Source organism: Engystomops pustulosus, chromosome 11 (assembly GCF_040894005.1).
Source record: "Engystomops pustulosus chromosome 11, aEngPut4.maternal, whole genome shotgun sequence".
Classification (NCBI taxonomy): Eukaryota; Metazoa; Chordata; class Amphibia; order Anura; family Leptodactylidae; genus Engystomops; species Engystomops pustulosus.
The window spans coordinates 16,268,762-16,295,066 of NC_092421.1; the positions used below are offsets into that span (position 1 = coordinate 16,268,762).

Sequence of the window (26,305 nt, forward strand, 5' to 3'; positions counted from 1 at the left end):
TTTTTCCTGATTGATGAAGCAGTTGGTAAATCATAATTTCAATTGCTCTATTTAGTAATGAAATAGTAATGAGGAAGTACAGCACTGGAGATAAATAATGCAGCATCACATTTTTGGCTACATCAATTAGGGAGAACAAACCCCTGTTCTCATGATCTTGGGGGTCTCAGATGATTTTGGAAACTGCTTTATCATAACTCAACAAATAACCCAACAAATAAGAAATAGGTTTGCGTGTGAACTTCTAAAATACTTAACACTCACCTCAATCAAATAGTCCATAAGATTAAAAACTAAAATAATAGCCGGTGAAAAACAGTTCCTTTTATTACATTATGCGGCTTCAGACTATGATGTACTGGAAGCTTCTATCATGTTGGTACAGTAAGAGTAGAATAAAGGACGCTAACTCTTATCTTCATGCAGTTATGATTACTTCTGGGCAGCATTTCACAATAAAAGTGGTCTTTGTCATACAATGGCTAAAATTATGCTGCTTCTATATCTTGTTTTAGCTGTGATAATATATATAATTTACTGCAAAAGTTAAAAGTGGTAGTTGTTCCATGAGTTTTATATCACCTGTTCCTTTTATCTGCAGTATATTATTTATCGTACAAAAGCTGTAGAAGGATAAAGCAGTGCAAACTAGCTTGCCAAAAAGGAATACTTTATCTTGAACCTGGGACACTTTGTGTATCAACCCCAATGTAACTTTGCCCTTCTTTCTCATAGGTGCATAGTGATCATAAACAATAAACACTTATATCCAGTTAAACGTTTAGCTATTGTTCATATCTCCAAATACGTTTTTATATATTATTGTTATTATTATACTAGGGTGCATTGTGGCTATTTAGGAAGACAAGAAATAATCATTATAATAGCTGACTAAAGCTTAACCTTCCAGTTGTAGCCATTTTGTAACTTATAGGGGTTGTCCACTTTCAGCAAATAATTGATATGGTTTGTGTAAGGAAAAGTTATACAGTTTTCCAATATAGTTTCTGTATCAATTCCTCACTGTTTTTGAGAGCTTTGCTTGCTTACTTGCTATTGAAAACTTCTATGTTTACTTCCAGTGGATCGAAATCTGTCCATGGTCACACAGGTGCACGGCTCGGATAGGATAACAGAGAGTAACCACAGCTGTGTGATATAACGAGCCGTGCACTTGTGTGGCCATGGAGAGATTTCTTCATTTTAGTGGTAAATTTTGGCCAATAAGTTTTGCATTTATTTATTAAATAAATGAAAACTAATAAATTTGTCCAAATATTTGCGATTTTCAAAATTCAAAATTGTCTAGTTTTTAGCCAGATAGTTTCACCGCCTAAATTAGTTGCTGTATAATATTTCCCATATGTTTGCTTTACATTTTCATAATTTTTGAAATGTCTTGATAAAAATAATTTTGATGTCACAGGGCTTACAAATGGAACATCGGTTTTCCGTATTACTTAGAAATTCAACTTAAGAACAAACCGGGTAAGTAAATGTGCGCCATGGTTTGAGAACCCTTTTTTAACCTGACAAGTGTATATTTTATGTTTGCACTGTACTTTTTGGTATATTAAATTTTACAACTTAGTAAGTCTCTTTCTGAAGAGTTTTACCTTACCATATTTCTTGTAGAATATCATATTTAATTATTACATGTTTTTGTGTGCGTTGTCTATGTGAATGAGGTGCCTACAGTCTTCTTAGTATAAATAAATTGTGGGTGGTGAGAGTGAGGGTGCTGAGAGTGCAAGGGGTAGATTTGGAGCAAATATGCCATTGGATAGACTGATGGGATTTGTGTTGTAAATTGGGCGGCCCCTTAGTATAATTGTAGCCTGTGATGGAATTCAAGAGTGGGGATTCATCACAATGATTATTACATATGCAAAAATATATAGACTATGTAGGAATTATAGACCATTTTCTTGTTTTTTCTTCTGCAAATAATACAAGAAACTAACGATTACAGGAAAAACAAGTACACAGTCTTTATAACTTTTGTTTCCAGTTATTTAAAGCTCAGAACACTGTAAAATGCATAGAATGTACAATAAATCTAAATTTCCACCAGAAATATTTATTTCATGTTGATGTGATTGATGCATAATGTTTCCACTTTCAGATGGATATAGTGAGCTTTAGCTCAGTAACAGCACTGACTTGATATATATTATTAAAAATTAGATTTGAAGCGAGGCATCCATCTCTAGAAGAATGTTCATCTCCGTACCCTATAAAAAGTGATCACTCCATAAAAGTTTACAAGATCTATGTAAATTGAGACATCTCAGTTGTCAAGTAGCTCTTTTTCTACTTTCAAAACCATAATTGCAAGCAAGGTAGCTTCAGCCATTTTGTCAAAAACATATTCCCTCTAAGTGAACAGCTTAAAAATGGATTAAAAAATAAAAAAGTCAAAAGTATATTTTGCATTCCAGTATTTTGTGCGCATAGAAAAGCACTTTTAAAAGTTCCAGAGCAAATGCAAAGTTTGTAACATTTATCAAGACTTAGAAAGTGACTGAATCTTTCCAAAAACAGCAGTGTGTTGCCCTATGTGTCCCTAAATGTCAGAACACTTGATATTTATTTTAATGAAACCTCAATCCTGAACTCTCATATACATGGGAGAAAAGATCCAAAAGCTAGGCACAAGTACAGAATAACTACAAAAGTTGTGTGAAACCATAATCAATATCACAGAGGGACTAAAGCATTGCCCTGGCTATGCCTTTTTACCTGCCATTTTGGTCATAAAATTGGCAGTCGTAACTGTTGTCTAGATTTATTCTGCACAGGATCTATGAGGGTGGTTCAATAAGTACCCATGTTAGAAATGAAGTCACCATTTAAAAAAAAAAAGGTTTATTTTTCAACACACAAAAGATACACTTCTCCCAAAGTTCCAGCCATTTTTTTTAACCCCTCCAAAAAATAGGATTTGTTGAACTCTCCAAAATACGCCTCTGTCTCAGTGATGACTTCCTTGTTTGAGGTAAAAAAAAATTTCCCGCAAGCCATTTCTTCATGTTAGGGAACAAGAAAAAGTTGCAGGGAGCCAGATCGGGTGAATACAGGGGATGGGGCATCAATTCATACAATAAATGCAGTTTGGCGGTGACAACTTTGGCTGAATGTGCTGGTATACCTTCTTTTTCGTCAAAAGCGTCCGCGTCTCCTTCAATTTTTTGTTGAAGGGGTCCAATAACTCACTGTATTATTGTCCAGTGATCATTTTTCTTTTGTCTAAAAAATCCATGAGGATGACACCGTTTGCATTCCAAAAAAACTTTGCCATGACCTTTCCGGCCGATGGAACTGTCCTCGCCTCCTTTGGAGCAGATTCCCTAGGAGAAATCATTATTTTGATTGTTGCTTATCAACGGTGACAACTCAACGCAAAAACTCCTTCAGATCTCACTTAAGTTGCTCCAAACACTGCTTTAAAATTAACAACATTATCCATTTGTTGTCCACCGTGACCAAACGCGACACCCATCAGGCCGACAATTTTTTCCTCACCAACTTATCATGTACAATTTTAATTGCCGTTACGGTCGACACACCTACGGTAGAACTTTTAGTAGATGTATATTGGTAAATGACCTAATATCCTTCCTCCTTATTAGACGCATATTACATATATATCACACAAACATTTGAATGCACACATAACATAAAACTTATCATAATCAATATAAGCCCTTAAACACAAAACATGGAGTAATGCCTATTACATACAGTTATCTCTTCTACATAGCTTTCACATTCTATCAAGAGAGTAGCCATGGTGAGCAAAGCTCATAGCTAACCTGACCTTAGGTTATACGCTGTAGTAATATGATTCAAGCAGCTTGGTTGGACAAAGGAGGGAAGGCTATGTGTCAAAAACAGGAATGAAATGCAAGCCTTAAACTTCCCCCAACCTCAATCCCTGCCTATTTGTAAGCCTACACTAAATCACAGGCAACATATTGGTGATGGTCCCTATCCTGGGTTCATGCACAGAACAGTTAGACAGAGAAATGGAGACACACAGATAGCAAGGTCAAGCAATTTCAGTAAAAACCGAGATGGCAGCAAGTAATGAAATCATAAGGCAGAAGAATAGTGAAAGGTGCAAGCAAAGGATCAGAAACATAGCAAAAGGACAGTAGTGTATACTGATAATCAGAGCCAAAAGACTTGTCTAACAGACACCTGCATATGGGTGAATACGGAATTTATGCTATGACTGGACTTGTCTCAGTAGCTGAATGGTGAAACTCATGGACCTGACCATTTTAAGGATAATTACTGTCCCCTTAATAAGTCATAGCAATCAGCTCCATGACACGCAGGAACCTCTCAGACTATTCCAAGTTGGACTTGTCACAACCTCTATAATGCCCTGCCAGAATAGACAGTAGTTTTGCAGTGTACTGTGTGAATGATCAGACTCCCTAAGGTTCAAACACTCAAAATTGTTGAAAAATAATATAGTTATTCCCCTTTTTCTGCAACAAAAATAAAATATTCACAAAAATAATCCTGAACACATTAATCATCCATCATTATGGAATTCTAACTCTACAATATAATTAAATTATTAAAATAATGGTGAATGATGCAACCGAAAAAAATGTCCCATAGACATTTTTCACCATTCTGTCACTCTGTGGAAGAATTTGCAGCCTTTTGATCACCTTTTATTCAAATTGCATTAGTGATCATGAAAGCTCATCCAACATAAATGCCACTTTTTATAGCTCCATACACAAGTATGTAAAGTGTCAGGATTATTGTTGAGCAGATCCTAACTGCACAGTTTCGGTCCGTACCAAATTTGGCTTTTCAGGACCCACAATCCCAGCGAATAAGCACTGCTGTTTGAGATCTCGGTCAGTGTTTGAAAAAAAGGGCCAAGCTGCTTGATTGACCACTGAAGCAGCCAATCAATCAGCTTAGTAACTTTATAAGTAGTAGATAGAGCTATTGCCCTTTTTATGGCACTTAGGTGTATAGAGGAGACTGTTGTTATTAAGGGCAAGTGCTCCTGCAACACAGGTTCTGGGTAGCAGGCACCACGTCTGGTACCACGCTGTAGCAAGTCTAACACATTCAGTGGCGAGCCCTGGTGATTACCGGGTACCATTTAGACTCTTCTCCCAGGTGCCGGCTTACATCATCGCCCACGGTGGTACAGTGGGTCCACTACCCCTGAATCAGTGGCGTAACTACCGCCGTAGCGGTTGCTACGGGGCCCGTGAGGTTCAGGGGCCCGGGGATGCACGGTCCCGCTCCCTGCAGACTAGTGCTTTGCCACGGCAGAGGGGGCTGCACTGCCGGGTGCCTGCCGTATCGTGCCCCCGGGCCCCTCCCACTGTATCCCGGCCACCACCCACATCTTTCCTGGATCTCCTGCCTCTCATCTCCCTGGCACGCCCGCTCATCTTAATAACCCGCCCGCTCATCTCAATGACCCGCCCGCTACCTCTCTGACCCGCCCGTTAATCTCCCTGCAGGGAAGCACTGCTTACACTCCGCCATATCTGGCTGCAAATTTGCTGCCGGATATACTTCTCCCATAAGCTTCTATACCGCCTGGGCTCGGTACGGTGAGCACAACGAGTACTCACTGTTTCGAGTAAAAGAGATAGAGCCTGCTCAATCTTTGGCTGTAAGAACGGCCATGCTGCTCTATTCTCTATGGAGAGGGGAGGGGTGAGCCGCGACCACCTCTTCTCCTCTCCAGTGCGCCAGACGTGTGCCTGCTATATATATATATATATATATATATATATATATATATATATATATATATATATATATATATATATATGGAAGGGGGGCCCCATGCAGAAATCTGCTATGGGGCCCAGCCTATCCTAGTTACGCCCCTGCCCTGAATCCTGACACTCTGCATTCGGCAACTTATAGGCGGCTATAGTACTGGGATATTTTTATTTATTTTGGAGGATTATACAACAATACGTGAAAAGACTAGATAGATATGTTATCATTTGTTGCATCATGCATTGGTCTGGGAGTCTCGATGCGGCTAGTGAAGCTGGAGTAGTACATCCTGGCTTCACTGCAAATGGTATGTAGCATATACTATGAAGCCATGGTGTTATTCCAGCTTCATTGAAGTAATGAGAGAGGAGACGCTGAGAGCTCAAGATGTGAGTCTGATGTTGCTTCATTGTCAGTGGCATAACTTGATTCCCCTTAAGGCCCCTTAAGCCTCATGGACCTGGTTGTGACCACACCCTGTATACCTCCTTAAGTTACACCACCTGTTCATTCTACTCATATCTAGCTAACTATAAACACCCCATAAGAACCTGTGAGTGGTTTATTGTCTCAAATCCACCTGACGTATTCTCTTTATCAAATCCAAGATGGAGCTGGTAGAAGTTAGAGGGAACAGGACATGTGTATGAGTACAGTGATGTCTATTTTAAGTCACTACGTTATATCATGTGATTATTAATAAGGACAACCAATATCTACCACCATATGTGGCAGGCCTTAAACAGTGGGGCAGATTTACTTACCCGGTCCTGTCGCATTCCCGCAGTGCGTTATCTGACGAGGATTCGGGTCTGCCGCGATTCACGGTTGCGTGTCCAATTTCCTGCATGTTTCGCTTCCGCACTGAGATCCGCCGGAGTTTACCTTCTTCTTCCTGGTGCATGTAAGTGCTTGATCTTGCGACACAATTTCGTTTTTAAATTCCGCGGTTTGTCTGAATCTGTCGGGTTGTCCGACGTCCACACCCCCGATTTCTGTAACATGCAAGCCAGCGCCGATCGTGTGCGCCAAAAACCCGATCGTGTGCGCCAAAAACCCAGGGCAATTTGGTGCAAAAAGGAAATATTCGGGAAACCTGACGGAATCGCGGTCCGTGGACCCTTACTAAATGAGCCCCTATATGGCCCACATTTTTTAAAGTGTTTTGCGCCAGTTTTCTGTCTGACTTTGCTTTGAAAAGAACGTGTATTTTTATTATGTCCGCGCCAGTATTGTATCACCTCTGTATTGTGTCAGACAAAACAGAAAAAAGTTGGAGTTTGCGCCACAGTTATCACTGATGTGAACCACAATTTCGAGTGCACCAAATTAATGAAGACTGTGCACTAGTTTTGATTAATCTGGTGCATTCTGCTCACTCCTCAGGCAGACAACACATTGGGGCACATTTACTAAGGGCCTGCACCAGTTTTCCGTCGGACTTTGCACATTCTTTTTAGTGCTTGCACATGTATTTAAGAAGTGCTTGCTCCACAATTGTGTCAAACTCGACCCTTTTGTGGTGCAGTTGCCACATAGGGGACGTTGCGGTGTTCGGCCAGACCGTGCGCCAGATTTATCATGCAAAGTCTGACAGAAGTGTGTCACATGCCCTGTATTAAAGGTGCACCAAAAAAAGTGATGCACTCTGTCGGGGCAGTGCAGGGGGCACCAGATTCATGAAGAACGGGTGCCAGAAATCCTGAATTTGGCACCCTCTGCACATTACAGAGGCAAAGATTTAGGGCAGTTTGCACTGTTGTTAGTAAATGTGCCCATTGGGGGTCATTCACTAAGGGCCCGATTCGCGTTTTCCCGACGTGTTACCCGAATATTTCCGATTTGTGGCCATTGTACCTGAATTGCCCCAGGATTTTGGCGCACGCGATCGGATTGTGGCGCATCGGCACCGACATGCACGCGATGGAAATCGGGGGGCGTGGCCGAACAAAAACCCGACGGATTCGGAAAAACCGCCGCATTTAAAAAAGGAAATTGTGTCCGGAGCTTGCACTCACCTTCATCCAGAATAGGATCGTGAACTTCAGTGCATTTCAGGGAACTTCAGCGCAGCAGCCCCACCTGGTGGACGTCGGAGGAACTACCTTGATGAATCCCGGCTGGACCCGAATCCAGCGCAGAGAACGCGCAGCTGGATCGCGAACGGACCGGGTAAGTAAATCTTCCCCATTGTGTTGATAAATTTGTGTGTGGCCCACTCTTACACTCCATAAAATATAAAAAGACTGGTATCCATAGGTATGGGTATGAGCTCATACATTTAAATGGGGATGTGTGTTAGCCACTGAACCATGTTAGCCATGTTTGCACACTTCCCCATTACAGTACAGGCGGCCCCCTACTTAAGGACACCCGACTTAGAGACAACCCATAGTTACAGACAAACCCCTCTGACCTCCGGTGAAGCTCTCTGGATGCTTTACTATAGTCCCAGATTGCAATGATCAGCTGTAAGGTGTCTGTAATGAAGCTTTATTTATAATCCTTGGTCCCATTACAGCAAAAAATGTTTAAACTCCAATTGTCATTGGGGCCAATTTTTTTTTTGTCTGGATCTACAATTATAAAATATACAGTTTCGGCTTGCATACAAATTCAACTTAAAAACAAATCTCCGGACTCTATCTTGTACGTAACCCGGGGACTGCCTGTATTGTACATTCCAGAGCATGAGTCCTCAGCATGGGATTATATGCCCTGATGATCAGGCCATCATCTGTGTTTGTTGATTCACTATTATATCTAGTTATTTATTTATTTTTCATTCAATTTTTCCGGTTTAGTTTTGGCTGAAGTAAAAGAATCCACAACAAGAAAGTTCAGAATAAAAGCCCATAACGAGCAGTTTCTCTGTGAATTTATTGAATTTGCTTAATTTAAATTCTTATTGGAAAGTGAGAGCACAAATTAAGTAATCAATCTGTGGTTAATCCCTCTACAGATAAACATGTGACCAACCTCACTCAACAGCCGATCCGGACTAAAATATCAAAGCTTATCTACCAGCAGGAGGTGTGATTAGCAAGTAATTGAGAGTTTAATGGTTTTCCTATTTAGTTTACCATTGATAAAAGTTATATTAAATGCATATGAATATATCTGGGTTCCCTAATGGATTACCAATTACATATTTCATTAGTTACTGTATAAATATTGAAACCGACTACAGATGTGTCGTTGAATCTAGTTCTAATTAATCAACGGTTTTCAAGTTCTGTTTTTGTGTGTGGTTTGGATTACTTTCAAAAACTTTTGTATGGCTGCTGAAAATATGACCAAAAATCTAAACATCTCAGAAATAGAGGCCTATGCTTCTGTGACAATTCCAGTTGTGTTCATAATATGAAAAAAAACTACATGGATATTCAAACCAATGAAATATGGGTATACAGGCAGTTCCCGATTTACATACAAGATAGGCTCTGAAGGTTTGTTCTTAAGTTGAATCTGTATGTAAATCGGAACTGTATACTTTATCATTGTAGACCAGGACTAAAGCATCCGCCAACTCCTGGGAGTCAACTCCTTCACAGGCTATGCAGGAGTTGGCAGATGCTTTAGTCTAGGCTTGGGAGGAGACTCTTAGGAGACCATCCGCAGCTTCATCACGAGCATGCCGAGGAAGTTGGATCTGTATGTAGTGTGTTTTTCCACTTTCATTTTGTATGTGACTCCAAATCCAGGCCTCCATTGGTTAATAAATTAGATTTTTAACTTTTTAATTTTTCCATTTAAAGAGCTATGCGAGGGCTTGTTTTTCACTTCATAGGGATGGTATTTAATATTCCATGCTGTGTACTGGGAAGCGGGAAAAAAATTTCAAATGCAGTGATTTGTGCCATTTTTATTTTGGCCTTGGATTTTTTTTATGGCTTTCACTGTGTTCCCCTTTTGACATGTCTCCTTTATTCTTTGGGTCTGTATGATCACAGGGATACCAAATTTATATAGGTTTTATAATGTTTTCATACTTTTACAAAAATTAAAACCTCCTGTACAAAAATAATCTTCATTTTGCCATCTTGTGCTAATAATTTTTTCATACTTCAGTGTACAGATTGGTGTGTGGTGTCATTTCTTCTTAGCTATGGTGATGCTTTCAATGCTTTTTTTATGCTGCAAAATGGCAAATACATTTCGACTTACTACAGTATGGCAATATATAGGGATTTTATTGATCATAAATTACAAGGTGCCACTGGAACATTATAACAAATGATAAACTCCCATACAGCCTCAGGTCTTACAAAGATCTGAGGCTGTCATAGCAACATATTGTTGCTTCCCGATGACATAAAGCGGAAAGACAATGGAAGCCAAGACCCAGATGGCGTTATTGTCTGTGTTACTGATCGTCTAGTGGCTGTTAGCATGTGTGGTGTCACAGAGGGCCAGTTAGTAATTTTAAGTAGGACTTGTCACCCTTAAAAAAGCACTAGGATCTGCTTACTAAAGTAGCTTACTAAAGTAATACTCATTCACTCAATCACTCACACTCCTCGTCTGTCTTTCTTCATGCATTTCAAATGCATTACAACAGCTAAGAAGACAAGATTTGCCTAATTACATTGCTATAAACATTTGTAAAAGCTGTGATCGGTTGCTTATTGCCACAGCGGACAATGGCTCCTGTATGTGGTGGTTATCATATTACTTCATATTACCTCACATATTACTTTATATCTTTCCTCACACCTAAGCTGTATATACTCTACTATTTGCCTATAGTAACCTGTTAAAGCTCAGAGCTCATATTAACGACCTGTGGCACAACAGCAGTTAATCACGGCTCAGCTTCCAACTACAACAGCAGGAGCGGACAATGGCTCCTGTATATGGTGGTTAATAAGTGCATTTCGGAAAGTGCAGGGTGAACATTTTGGTTCAATACCAAGTCTATGACGTTCCCTGAGTCACATAGTGCGGCTGTGCAAAATTTGGTGACTGTAAGTGTGACATACATACATACATACATACATACATACACCCATACACACACACTGTTTTATTAATTAGATTTTTATTTAAAAACAATTTTTTTCAAACTTTTTTATTACTTTCACCATGGAACATAAACAAGCAATCCTCTAATTGCTTGTTCATGATAATAGCCTTCAATACTGATGGCAGTGGATTTACCTTTAGAACATTGCAGTTAAAGGAAGATCAGTGTAAAGCATTGTTCACCCGACAGTTATTCACTTATTGGGTATAACATGAACAGTAATAAAGGCAGCCATTTGTGACAATTTTCCATTATATTGTTCCAACAATAGCATATATACTATAAAGGAAATATCCTTCTTAAATGTCTATTAAGAAATGAATCCAACTGGTAGGAGAAGGTTGAATAAATGTCTACAGTACGTATGTTCCTGTAATTTAGAGTAATAACAAGTAAAGGTCTTTGCAGCATCTTTGGGACTTTTCAACTGCTGCTTAGCATGATCTTCCACATACTTAGTTCTAGATTTGGCTGTACTTTATCTACTATTCTATAATACTTTATATTACATTTCTCTAAATTCTTTTCATTCCTATAAAGCAGTAGAGATCTTTGTACAAGATAGGTTCCATAGGTTTGTTCTTAAGTTGAATTTATATGTAATTCGAAACTGTATGTTTTATAATTGTGGATCCAGCCCAAAAAATTTGTTTTGCCCCAGTGGCAATTGTAATTTTAAAATTTTTTGCTGTAACTCCTTGTCACAGTGGGCAGAGGGGTCCGTCTTTAACTAGGGGTCATCTGTAAGTTGGGTGTCCTTAAGTAGGGGACCGCCTGTATTGTTCTCAGTTGGGGCACATATGGTGATACTTGGTACTACCGGTATGAATTTTTCAGAATTTTTCTTTCAGAGTGGGGAAGCGAAAGATGCAGGAAATTGGGCGAACGCTCTTTGTGAACTCTGTCGGCCGGGTAAGGAAATGTGCCCCATGGTTTTAGAGCCCTTTTTTAACCTGACAAGTGTATATTTTATGTTTGCACTGTACCTTTTGGTATATTAAATTTTACAAATTAGTAAGTCTCTTTCTGAAGAGTTTTACCTTACCATATTTCTTGTAGAATATCATATTTCATTATCACATGTTTTTGTGTGCATTGTCTGTGGGAATGAGGTGCCTACGGTCTTCTTAGTATAAGTAAATTGTGGGTGGTGGCAGCTTTTGTGAGGGTGCTGAGAGATTTAGAGCAAATATGCCATTGGATAGATGGATGGGATTTATGTTGTAAATTGGGTGGCACCCTAGTTTAATTGTACTCCGTGATGGAATTCAAGAGTGGGGGTTCATCGCAATGATTATTACATATGCAAAAATATGTATACTATGTAGGAATTATAGACCATTTTCTTGTTTTTTCTTCTGCAAATAATACAAGAAACTAACGATTACAGGAAAAACAAGTACACAGTCTTTATAACTTTTGTTTCCAGTTATTTAAAGCTCAGAACACTGTAAAATGCATAGAATGTACAATAAATCTAAATTTCCACCAGAAATATTTATTTCATGTTGATGTGATTGATGCATAATGTTTCCACTTTCAGATGGATATAGTGAGCTTTAGTTCAGTAACAGCACTGACTTGATATATATTATTAAAAATTTGATTTGAAGCTAGGCATCCATCTCTAGAAGAATGTTCATCTCCCTACCCTATAAAAAGTGATCACTCCATAAAAGTTTACAAGATCTATGTAAATTGAGACATCTCAGTTGTCAAGTAGCTCCTTTTCTACTTTCAAAACCATAATTGCAAGCAAGGGAGCTTCAGCCATTTTGACAAAAACATATTCCCTCTAAGTGAACAGCTTAAAAATGGATTAAAATATAAAAAAGTCAAAAGTACATTGCATTCCAGTATTTGGTGCGCATAGAAAAGCACTTTTAAAAGTTCCAGAACAAATGCAAAGTTTGTAACATTTATCAAGACTTAGAAAGGGACTGAATCTTTCCAAAAACAGCAGTGTGTTGCCCTATGTGTCCCTAAATGTCAGAACACTTGATATTTATTTTAATGAAACCTCAATCCTGAGCTCTCATATACATGGGAGAAAAGTTGCAAAAGCTAGGCACAAGTACAGAATAACTACAAAAGTTGTGTGAAACCATAATCAATATCACAGAGGGACTAAAGCATTGCCCTGGCTATGCCTTTTTACCTGCCATGTTTGGTCATAAAATTGGCAGTCGTAATTGTTGTCTAGATTTATTCTGCACAGGATCTATGAGGGTGTCGTAATTGTTGTCTAGATTTATTCTGCACAGGATCTATGAGGGTGGTTCAATAAGTACCCATGTTAGAAATGAAGTCACCATTTAAAAAAAAAAAAGGTTTTTTTCAACACACAAAAGATACACTTCTCCCAAAGTTCCAGCCATTTTTTTTTAAACCCTCCAAAAAATAGGATTTGTTGAACTCTCCAAAATACGCCTCTGTCTCAGTGATGACTTCCTTAATTGAGGTAAAAAAAAAATTTCCCGCCAGCCATTTCTTCATGTTCTTCAAGAAAAAGTTGCAGGGAGCCAGATCGGGTGAATACAGGGGATGGGGCATCAATTCATACAATAAATGCAGTTTGGCGGTGACAACTTTGGCTGAATGTGCTGGTATACCTTCTTTTTCGTCAAAAGCGTCCGCGTCTCCTTCAATTTTTTGTTGAAGGGGTCCAATAACTCACTGTAGTATTGTCCAGTGATCATTTTTCCTTTGTCTAAAAAATCCATGAGGATGACACCGTTTGCATTCCAAAAAAACTTTGCCATGACCTTTCCGGCCGATGGAACTGTCCTCGCCTCCTTTGGAGCAGATTCCCTGGGAGAAATCATTGTTTTGATTGTTGCTTATCAACGGTGACAACTCCTTCAGATCTCACTTAAATTGCTCCAAACACTGCTTTAAAATTAACAACATTATCCATTTGTTGTCCACTGTGACCAAACGCGACACCCATCAGGCCGACAATTTTTTCCTCACCAACTTATCATGTACAATTTTAATTGCCGTTACGGTCGACACACCTACGGTAGAACTTTTAGTAGATGTATATTGGTAAATGACCTAATATCCTTCCTCCTTATTAGACGCATATTACATATATATCACACAAACATTTGAATGCACACATAACATAAAACTTATCATAATCAATATAAGCCCTTAAACACAAAACATGGAGTAATGCCTATTACATACAGTTATCTCTTCTACATAGCTTTCACATTCTATCAAGAGAGTAGCCATGGTGAGCAAAGCTCATAGCTAACCTGACCTTAGGTTATACGCTGTAGTAATATGATTCAAGCAGCTTGGTTGGACAAAGGAGGGAAGGCTATGTGTCAAAAACAGGAATGAAATGCAAGCCTTAAACTTCCCCCAACCTCAATCCCTACCTATTTGTAAGCCTACACTAAATCACAGGCAACATATTGGTGATGGTCCCTATCCTGGGTTCATGCACAGAACAGTTAGACAGAGAAATGGAGACACACAGATAGCAAGGTCAAGCAATTTCAGTAAAAACCGAGATGGCAGCAAGTAATGAAATCATAAGGCAGAAGAATAGTGAAAGGTGCAAGCAAAGGATCAGAAACATAGCAAAAGGATAGTAGTGTATACTGATAATCAGAGCCAAAAGACTTGTCTAACAGACACCTGCATATGGGTGAATACGGAATTTATGCTATGACTGGACTTGTCTCAGTAGCTGAATGGTGAAACTCATGGACCTGACCATTTTAAGGATAATTACTGCCCCCTTAATATGTCATAGCAATCAGCTCCATGACACGCAGGAACCTCTCAGACTATTCCTAGTTGGACTTGTCACAACCTCTATAATGCCCTGCCAGAATAGACAGTAGTTTTGCAGTGTACTGTGTGAATGATCAGACTCCCTAGGGTTCAAACACTCAAAATTGTTGAAAAATAATATAGTTATTCCCCTTTTTCTGCAACAAAAATAAAATATTCACAAAAATAATCCTGAACACATTAATCATCCATCATTATGGAATTCTAACTCTACAATATAATTAAATTATTAAAATAATGGTGAATGATGCAACCGAAAAAAATGTCCCATAGACATTTTTCACCATTCTGTCACTCTGTGGAAGAATTTGCTGCCTTTTGATCACCTTTTATTCAAATTGCATTAGTGATCATGTAAGATCATCCAACATAAATGCCACTTTTTATAGCTCCATACACAAGTATGTAAAGTGTCAGGATTATTGTTGAGCAGATCCTAACTGCACAGTTTCGGTCCGTACCAAATTTGGCTTTTCAGGACCCACAATCCCAGCGAATAAGCACTGCTGTTTGAGATCTCGGTCAGTGTTTGAAAAAAAGGGCCAAGCTGCTTGATTGACCACTGAAGCAGCCAATCAATCAGCTTAGTAACTTTATAAGTAGTAGATAGAGCTATTGCCCTTTTTATGGCACTTAGGTGTATAGAGGAGACTGTTGTTATTAAGGACAGGTGAAAATCTGGGCAAGTGCTCCTGCAACACAGGTTCTGGGTAGCAGGCACCACGTCTGGTACCACGCTGTAGCAAGTCTAACACATTCAGTGGCGAGCCCTGGTGATTACCGGGTACCATTTAGACTCTTCTCCCAGGTGCCGGCTTACATCATTGCCCACGGTGGTACAGTGGGTCCACTACCCCTGAATCCTGACACTCTGCGTTCGGCAACTCATAGGCGGCTATAGTACTGGGATATTTTTATTTATTTTGGAGGATTATACAACAATACGTGGAAAGACTAGATAGATATGTTATCATTTGTTGCATCATGCATTGGTCTGGGAGTCTCGATGCGGCTAGTGAAGCTGGAGTAGTACATCCTGGCTTCACTGCAAATGGTATGTAGCATATACTATGAAGCCATGGTGTTATTCCAGCTTCATTGAAGTAATGAGAGAGGAGACGCTGAGAGCTCAAGATGTGAGTCTGATGTTGCTTCATTGGCAGTGGCATAACTTGATGCCCCTTAAGGCCCCTTAAGCCTCATGGACCTGGTTGTGACCACACCCTGTATACCTCCTTAAGTTACACCACCTGTTCATTCTACTCATATCTAGCTAACTATAAACACCCCATAAGAACCTGTGAGTGGTTTATTGTCTCAAATCCACCTGACGTATTCTCTTTATCAAGTCCAAGATGGAGCTGGTAGAAGTTAGAGGGAACAGGACATGTGTATGAGTACAATGATGTCTATTTTAAGTCACTACGTTATGTCATGTGATTATTAATAAGGACAACCAATATCTACCACCATATGTGGCAGGCCTTAAACAGTGGGGCAGATTTACTTACCCGGTCCTGTCGCATTCCCGCAGTGCGTTATCTGACGAGGATTCGGGTCTGCCACGATTCACGGTTGCGTGTCCAATTTCCTGCATGTTTCGCTTCTGCACTGAGATCCGCTCAGGCCGATGGAACTGTCCTCGCCTCCTTTGGAGCAGATTCCCTGGGAGAAATCATTGTTTTGATTGTTGCTTATCAACGGTGACAACTCCTTCAGATCTCACTTAAATTGCTCCAAACACTGCTTTAAAATTAACAACATTATCCATTTGTTGTCCACTGTGACCAAACGCGACACCCATCAGGCCGACAATTTTTTCTTCACCAACTTATCATGTACAATTTTAATTGCCGTTACGGTCGACACACCTACGGTAGAACTTTTAGTAGATGTATATTGGTAAATGACCTAATATCCTTCCTCCTTATTAGACGCATATTACATATATATCACACAAACATTTGAATGCACACATAACATAAAACTTATCATAATCAATATAAGCCCTTAAACACAAAACATGGAGTAATGCCTATTACATACAGTTATCTCTTCTACATAGCTTTCACATTCTATCAAGAGAGTAGCCATGGTGAGCAAAGCTCATAGTTCACCTGACCTTAGGTTATACGCTGTAGTAATATGATTCAAGCAGCTTGGTTGGACAAAGGAGGGAAGGCTATGTGTCAAAAACAGGAATGAAATGCAAGCCTTAAACTTCCCCCAACCTCAATCCCTACCTATTTGTAAGCCTACACTAAATCACAGGCAACATATTGGTGATGGTCCCTATCCTAGGTTCATGCACAGAACAGTTAGACAGAGAAATGGAGACACACAGATAGCAAGGTCAAGCAATTTCAGTAAAAACCGAGATGGCAGCAAGTAATGAAATCATAAGGCAGAAGAATAGTGAAAGGTGCAAGCAAAGGATCAGAAACATAGCAAAAGGATAGTAGTGTATACTGATAATCAGAGCCAAAAGACTTGTCTAACAGACACCTGCATATGGGTGAATACGGAATTTATGCTATGACTGGACTTGTCTCAGTAGCTGAATGGTGAAACTCATGGACCTGACCATTTTAAGGATAATTACTGCCCCCTTAATATGTCATAGCAATCAGCTCCATGACACGCAGGAACCTCTCAGACTATTCCTAGTTGGACTTGTCACAACCTCTATAATGCCCTGCCAGAATAGACAGTAGTTTTGCATTGTACTGTGTGAATGATCAGACTCCCTAGGGTTCAAACACTCAAAATTGTTGAAAAATAATATAGTTATTCCCCTTTTTCTGCAACAAAAATAAAATATTCACAAAAATAATCCTGAACACATTAATCATCCATCATTATGGAATTCTAACTCTACAATATAATTAAATTATTAAAATAATGGTGAATGATGCAACCGAAAAAAATGTCCCATAGACATTTTTCACCATTCTGTCACTCTGTGGAAGAATTTGCTGCCTTTTGATCACCTTTTATTCAAATTGCATTAGTGATCATGTAAGATCATCCAACATAAATGCCACTTTTTATAGCTCCATACACAAGTATGTAAAGTGTCAGGATTATTGTTGAGCAGATCCTAACTGCACAGTTTCGGTCCGTACCAAATTTGGCTTTTCAGGACCCACAATCCCAGCGAATAAGCACTGCTGTTTGAGATCTCGGTCAGTGTTTGAAAAAAAGGGCCAAGCTGCTTGATTGACCACTGAAGCAGCCAATCAATCAGCTTAGTAACTTTATAAGTAGTAGATAGAGCTATTGCCCTTTTTATGGCACTTAGGTGTATAGAGGAGACTGTTGTTATTAAGGACAGGTGAAAATCTGGGCAAGTGCTCCTGCAACACAGGTTCTGGGTAGCAGGCACCACGTCTGGTACCACGCTGTAGCAAGTCTAACACATTCAGTGGCGAGCCCTGGTGATTACCGGGTACCATTTAGACTCTTCTCCCAGGTGCCGGCTTACATCATTGCCCACGGTGGTACAGTGGGTCCACTACCCCTGAATCCTGACACTCTGCGTTCGGCAACTCATAGGCGGCTATAGTACTGGGATATTTTTATTTATTTTGGAGGATTATACAACAATACGTGGAAAGACTAGATAGATATGTTATCATTTGTTGCATCATGCATTGGTCTGGGAGTCTCGATGCGGCTAGTGAAGCTGGAGTAGTACATCCTGGCTTCACTGCAAATGGTATGTAGCATATACTATGAAGCCATGGTGTTATTCCAGCTTCATTGAAGTAATGAGAGAGGAGACGCTGAGAGCTCAAGATGTGAGTCTGATGTTGCTTCATTGGCAGTGGCATAACTTGATGCCCCTTAAGGCCCCTTAAGCCTCATGGACCTGGTTGTGACCACACCCTGTATACCTCCTTAAGTTACACCACCTGTTCATTCTACTCATATCTAGCTAACTATAAACACCCCATAAGAACCTGTGAGTGGTTTATTGTCTCAAATCCACCTGACGTATTCTCTTTATCAAGTCCAAGATGGAGCTGGTAGAAGTTAGAGGGAACAGGACATGTGTATGAGTACAATGATGTCTATTTTAAGTCACTACGTTATGTCATGTGATTATTAATAAGGACAACCAATATCTACCACCATATGTGGCAGGCCTTAAACAGTGGGGCAGATTTACTTACCCGGTCCTGTCGCATTCCCGCAGTGCGTTATCTGACGAGGATTCGGGTCTGCCACGATTCACGGTTGCGTGTCCAATTTCCTGCATGTTTCGCTTCTGCACTGAGATCCGCCGGAGTTTACCTTCTTCTTCCTGGTGCATGTAAGTGCTTGATCTTGCGACACAATTTCGTTTTTAAATTCTGCGGTTTGTCTGAATCTGTCGGGTTGTCCGACGTCCACACCCCCGATTTCTGTAACATGCAAGCCAGCGCCGATCGTGTGCGCCAAAAACCCGATCGTGTGCGCCAAAAACCCAGGGCAATTTGGTGCAAAAAGGAAATATTCGGGAAACCTGACGGAATCGCGGTCCGTGGACCCTTACTAAATGAGCCCCTATATGGCCCACATTTTTTAAAGTGTTTTGCGCCAGTTTTCTGTCTGACTTTGCTTTGAAAAGAACGTGTATTTTTATTATGTCCGCGCCAGTATTGTATCACCTCTGTATTGTGTCAGACAAAACAGAAAAAAGTTGGAGTTTGCGCCACAGTTATCACTGATGTGAACCACAATTTCGAGTGCACCAAATTAATGAAGACTGTGCACTAGTTTTGATTAATCTGGTGCATTCTGCTCACTCCTCAGGCAGACAACACATTGGGGCACATATTCTAAGGGCCTGCACCAGTTTTCCGTCGGACTTTGCACATTCTTTTTAGTGCTTGCACATGTATTTAAGAAGTGCTTGCTCCACAATTGTGTCAAACTCGACCCTTTTGTGGTGCAGTTGCCACATAGGGGACGTTGCGGTGTTCAGCCAGACCGTGCGCCAGATTTATCATGCAAAGTCTGACAGAAGTGTGTCACATGCCCTGTATTAAAGGTGCACCAAAAAAAGTGATGCACTCTGTCGGGGCAGTGCAGGGGGCACCAGATTCATGAAGAACGGGTGCCAGAAATCCTGAATTTGGCACCCTCTGCACATTACAGAGGCAAAGATTTAGGGCAGTTTGCACTGTTGTTAGTAAATGTGCCCATTGGGGGTCATTCACTAAGGGCCCGATTCGCGTTTTCCCGACGTGTTACCCGAATATTTCCGATTTGTGGCCATTGTACCTGAATTGCCCCAGGATTTTGGCACACGCGATCGGATTGTGGCGCATCGGCACCGACATGCACGCGATGGAAATCGGGGGGCGTGGCCGAACAAAAACCCGACGGATTCGGAAAAACCGCCGCATTTAAAAAAGGAAATTGTGTCCGGAGCTTGCACTCACCTTCATCCAGAATAGGATCGTGAACTTCAGTGCATTTCAGGGAACTTCAGCGCAGCAGCCCCACCTGGTGGACGTCGGAGGAACTACCTTGATGAATCCCGGCTGGACCCGAATCCAGCGCAGAGAACGCGCAGCTGGATCGCAAACGGACCGGGTAAGTAAATCTTCCCCATTGTGTTGATAAATTTGTGTGTGGCCCACTCTTACACTCCATAAAATATAAAAAGACTGGTATCCATAGGTATGGGTATGAGCTCATACATTTAAATGGGGATGTGTGTTAGCCACTGAACCATGTTAGCCATGTTTGCACACTTCCCCATTACAGTACAGGCGGCCCCCTACTTAAGGACACCCGACTTAGAGACAACCCATAGTTACAGACAAACCCCTCTGACCTCCGGTGAAGCTCTCTGGATGCTTTACTATAGTCCCAGACTGCAATGATCAGCTGTAAGGTGTCTGTAATGAAGCTTTATTGATAATCCTTGATCCCATTACAGCAAAAAAATGTTTAAACTCCAATTGTCACTGGGGCCAAATTTTTTTTTGTCTACAATTATAAAATATACAGTTTCGTCTTGCATACAAATTCAACTTAAAAACAAATCTCCGGACTCTATCTTGTACGTAACCCGGGGACTGCCTGTATTGTACATTCCAGAGCATGAGTCCTCAGCATGGGATTACATGGGATGATCAGGCCATCATCTGTGTTTGTTGCTTCACTATTATATCTAGTTATTTATTTATTTTTCATTCAATTTTTCCGGTTTTTTGGCTGAAGTAAAAGAATCCACAACAAGAAAGTTCAGAATAAAAGCCCATAACGAGCAGTTTCTCTGTGAATTTATTGAATTTGCTTCATTTAAATTCTTATTGGAAAGTGAGAGCACAAATTAAGTAATCAATCTGTGGTTAATCCCTCTACAGATAAACATGTGACCAACCTCACTCAACAGCCGATCCGGACTAAAATATCAAAGCTTATCTACCAGCAGGACGTGTGATTAGCAAGTAATTGAGAGTTTAATGGTTTTCCTATTTAGTTTACCATTGATAAAAGTTATATTAAATGCATATGAATATATCTGGGTTCCCTAATGGATTACCCATTACATATTTCATTAGTTACTGTATAAATATTGAAACCGACTACAGATGTGTCGTTGAATCTAGTTCTAATTAATCAACGGTTTTCAAGTTCTGTTTTTGTGTGTGGTTTGGATTACTTTCAAAAACTTTTGTATGGCTGCTGAAAATATGACCAAAAATCTAAACATCTCAGAAATAGAGGCCTATGCTTCTGTGACAATTCCAGTTGTGTTCATAATATGAAAAAAAACTACATGGATATTCAAACCAATGAAATATGGGTATACAGGCAGTTCCCGGGTTACATACAAGATAGGCTCTGAAGGTTTGTTCTTAAGTTGAATCTGTATGTAAATCGGAACTGTATACTTTATCATTGTAGCCCAGGACCAGGACTAAAGCATCCGCCAACTCCTGGGAGTCAACTCCTTCACAGGCTGTGCAGGAGTTGGCAGATGCTTTAGTCTAGGCTTGGGAGGAGACTCTTAGGAGATCATCCGCAGCTTCATCACGAGCATGCCGAGGAAGTTGGATCTGTATGTAGTGTGTTTTTCCACTTTAATTTTGTATGTGACTCCAAATCCAGGCCTCCATTGGTTAATAAATTAGATTTTTAACTTTTTCATTTTTCCATTTAAAGAGCTATGCGAGGGCTTGTTTTTCACTTCATAGGGACGGTATTTAATATTCCATGCTGTGTACTGGGAAGCGGGAAAAAAATTTCAAATGCAGTGATTTGTGCCATTTTATTTTGGCCTTGAATTTTTTTTATGGCTTTCACTTTGTTCCCCTTTTGACATGTCTCCTTTATTCTTTGGGTCTGTATGATCACAGGGATACCAAATTTATATAGGTTTTATAATGTTTTCATACTTTTACAAAAATTAAAACCTCCTGTACAAAAATAATCTTCATTTTGCCATCTTGTGCTAATAATTTTTTCATACTTCAGTGTACAGATTGGTGTGTGGTGTCATTTCTTCTTAGCTATGGTGATGCTTTCAATGCTTTTTTTATGCTGCAAAATGGCAAATACATTTCGACTTACTACAGTATGGCAATATATAGGGATTTTATTGATCATAAATTACAAGGTGCCACTGGAACATTATAACATATGATAAACTCACATACAGCCTCAGGTCTTACAAAGATCTGAGGCTGTCATAGCAACATATTGTTGCTTCCCGATGACATAAAGCGGAAAGACAATGGAAGCCAAGACCCGAGGCTATCATAGAAACAGATTGTTGCTCCCCAATAACGTTATGGGGAAAGATTCAATGCCAAGATGGTGTATGTTACCGGTGGGTGTTTGCTGCAATATGAAGCAAACACTCACCGGGTATAGAGAGGGTACAGCCGATGTGTGACCTATCTATAAGAGTTAAGGGGATAACTAAGAGAGTGGAACACTTTTAAATAACGTGGCGCAACTTGCACAAAGCAAGTGCTAAAAAATCTAAAGCACAATGCCCCAGTTTTTATATATATGGGTCATTACTAGAGATGAGCGAACATGCTCGTCCGAGCTTGATGCTCGGTCGAGCATTAGGGTACTCGAAACTGCTCGTTACTCGGACGAATACTTCGCCCGCTCGAGAAAATGGCAGCTCCCGCCGTTTTGCTTTTTGGCGGCCAGAAACAGAGCCAATCACAAGCCAGGAGACTCTGCACTCCACCCAGCATGACGTGGTACCCTTACACGTCGATAGCAGTGGTTGGCTGGCCAGATCAGGTGACCCTGGGATAGACTAGCCGCTGGCCGCGCTGCTCGGATCATTCTGTCTCTGGATGCCGCTAGGGAGAGAGCTGCTGCTGGTCAGGGAAAGCGTTAGGGTGTTCTATTAGCTTACTGTTAGGCAGGAGTGATTCTCAAAGAACCCAACAGCCCTTCTTAGGGCTACAATAACGTTCTACTTTTTTTATTTTAATTTGCATCTATTACCATTTTGTGAGGAATTAGCAGGGGGACTTGCTACCGTTGTGTTTAGCTCTTAGTGGCACACATATCCATAGCAAAGACCGAAGTGGGAAAATTCAGTAGGGGTTGGATTTCTATTAGGCAATAACTCAGTGTCATCTCATCTGGCATAGTAGTGTGCTTCCTTTGATACTTGGCTAGAAAATAGCCATAGGAGAATACAAACAGCTTCTTGAAGCCTACAGTAGCGTTCTATATATTTGATTTCTGGTTGATCTGCTGGTGGCTGTAGTTTCTGCAGTGCATGTACTTGCCAATTCTGAGCAATTTGTAGTGAGACTTGCGACCGCTGTGTTCTGCGCTTAGTGGCGCACATATCCATAGCAAAGGCCGAAGTGGCAAAATTCAGTAGGGGTTGGATTTCTATTAGGCAATAACTCAGTGTCATCTCATCTGGCATAGTAGTGTGCTTCCTTTGATACTTGGCTAGAAAATAGCCATAGGAGAATACAAACAGCTTCTTGAAGCCTACAGTAGCGTTCTATATATTTGATTTCTGGTTGATCTGCTGGTGGCTGTAGTTTCTGCAGTGCATGTACTTGCCAATTCTGAGCAATTTGTAGTGAGACTTGCGACCGCTGTGTTCTGCGCTTAGTGGCGCACATATCCATAGCAAAGGCCGAAGTGGCAAAATTCAGTAGGGGTTGGATTTCTATTAGGCAATAACTCAGTGTCATCTCATCTGGCATAGTAGTGTGCTTCCTTTGATACTTGGCTAGAAAATAGCCATAGGAGAATACAAACAGCTTCTTGAAGCCTACAGTAGCGTTCTATATATTTGATTTCTGGTTGATCTGCTGGTGGCTGTAGTTTCTGCAGTGCATGTACTTGCCAATTCTGAGCAATTTGTAGTGAGACTTGCGACCGCTGTGTTCTGCGCTTAGTGGCGCACATATCCATAGCAAAGGCCGAAGTGGGAAAATTCAGTAGGGGTTGGATTTCTATTAGGCAATAACTCAGCGTCATCTCATCTGGCATAGTAGTGTGCTTCCTTTGATACTTGGCTAGAAAATAGCCATAGGAGAATACAAACAGCTTCTTGAAGCCTACAGTAGCGTTCTATATATTTGATTTCTGGTTGATCTGCTGGTGGCTGTAGTTTCTGCAGTGCATGTACTTGCCAATTCTGAGCAATTTGTAGTGAGACTTGCGACCGCTGTGTTCTGCGCTTAGTGGCGCACATATCCATAGCAAAGGCCGAAGTGGGAAAATTCAGTAGGGGTTGGATTTCTATTAGGCAATAACTCAGTGTCATCTCATCTGGCATAGTAGTGTGCTTCCTTTGATACTTGGCTAGAAAATAGCCATAGGAGAATACAAACAGCTTCTTGAAGCCTACAGTAGCGTTCTATATATTTGATTTCTGGTTGATCTGCTGGTGGCTGTAGTTTCTGCAGTGCATGTACTTGCCAATTCTGAGCAATTTGTAGTGAGACTTGCGACCGCTGTGTTCTGCGCTTAGTGGCGCACATATCCATAGCAAAGGCCGAAGTGGGAAAATTCAGTAGGGGTTGGATTTCTATTAGGCAATAACTCAGTGTCATCTCATCTGGCATAGTAGTGTGCTTCCTTTGATACTTGGCTAGAAAATAGCCATAGGAGAATACAAACAGCTTCTTAAAGCCTACAGTAGCGTTCTATATATTTGATTTCTGGTTGATCTGCTGGTGGCTGTAGTTTCTGCAGTGCATGTACTTGCCAATTCTGAGCAATTTGTAGTGAGACTTGCGACCGCTGTGTTCTGCGCTTAGTGGCGCACATATCCATAGCAAAGGCCGAAGTGGGAAAATTCAGTAGGGGTTGGATTTCTATTAGGCAATAACTCAGTGTCATCTCATCTGGCATAGTAGTGTGCTTCCTTTGATACTTGGCTAGAAAATAGCCATAGGAGAATACAAACAGCTTCTTGAAGCCTACAGTAGCGTTCTATATATTTGATTTCTGGTTGATCTGCTGGTGGCTGTAGTTTCTGCAGTGCATGTACTTGCCAATTCTGAGCAATTTGTAGTGAGACTTGCGACCGCTGTGTTCTGCGCTTAGTGGCGCACATATCCATAGCAAAGGCCGAAGTGGCAAAATTCAGTAGGGGTTGGATTTCTATTAGGCACTAACTCAGTGTCATCTCATCTGGCATAGTAGTGTGCTTCCTTTGATACTTGGCTAGAAAATAGCCATAGCAATAGGATAGGATTGTTTGGTTTTAAAAACTCAAAAAAAAAACAAAAAACACAAAAAAAAAAAAAAAAACACAAAAAAACACAAAAAAAAACAAAAAGAAGTAAAAAAAAAAAAAAAGTTATAACTCTCATTTTAAAAATGTTTAACCCGAGGGCTAGGGGTAGAGGACGAGGGCGGGGACGTGGGCGTCCAACTACTGCAGGGGTCAGAGGCCGTGGTCCTGGGCGGGGTGAGACACCACCTGCTGATGAGGGAGCAGGGGAACGCCGCAGAGCTACACTCCCTAGGTTCATGTCTGAAGTTACTGGGACTCGTGGTAGAGCACTGTTGAGGCCAGAACAGTGCGAACAGGTGATGTCGTGGATTGCTGACAATGCTTCGAGCAATTTGTCCACCACCAGTCAGTCTTCCACGCAGTCCACCCATGTCACCGAAATCCCCACTCCTCCAGCTCCTGCACCTCAGCCTCCTCCCCCCCAGTCTGCCCCCTCCCAGGAAAATTTGCCATTTGAACCGGCATACTCTGAGGAACTGTTTTCTGGACCCTTCCCACAGTCACAAACCACTTGTCCGGTTGCTGCTGAGCAATTTTCCGATGCCCAGGTTTTCCACCAGTCACAGTCTGTGGGTGATGATGACCTTCTTGACGTAGTGGAAGTGTGTAAAGAGGTGTCCGACGATGAGGAGACAGTGGGGAAGTTGTTGTCAGGGCAGGAAGTCCGAGGGGGGAGCAGACTGAGGGATCGGAGGATGATGAGGTGACAGACCCAAGCTGGGTTGAGAGGCCGGGTGAACACAGTGCTTCTGAGACGGAGGAGAGTCCTCGACCTGAACAGGTTGGAAGAGGCAGTGGTGGGGCCAGACGGAGAGGCAGGGCCAGAGCTGGTGCATCAGCGCCACTGTCAACTAGTGAAGCTCCCGTGGTGAGGGCTCTTGCGGCGAGGGCTAGATCTTCAGAAGTGTGGAGGTTCTTTAAGGAAACACCGGATGACCGACGGACTGTGG

At 40.9% G+C, this 26,305-nt stretch overlaps 1 long non-coding RNA gene across 1 annotated transcript in view; it reads left to right on the forward strand.

The window, feature by feature from the left end:
• LOC140105419 (uncharacterized) overlaps window positions 1–26,305 on the forward strand; it is a 146,356-nt gene that overhangs the window by 37,542 nt on the left and 82,509 nt on the right. The window contains exon 2 of the long non-coding RNA XR_011850576.1: window positions 1,427–1,488. This is a non-coding gene — a long non-coding RNA (uncharacterized lncRNA). The remainder of the gene's footprint in view (window positions 1–1,426; window positions 1,489–26,305) is intronic.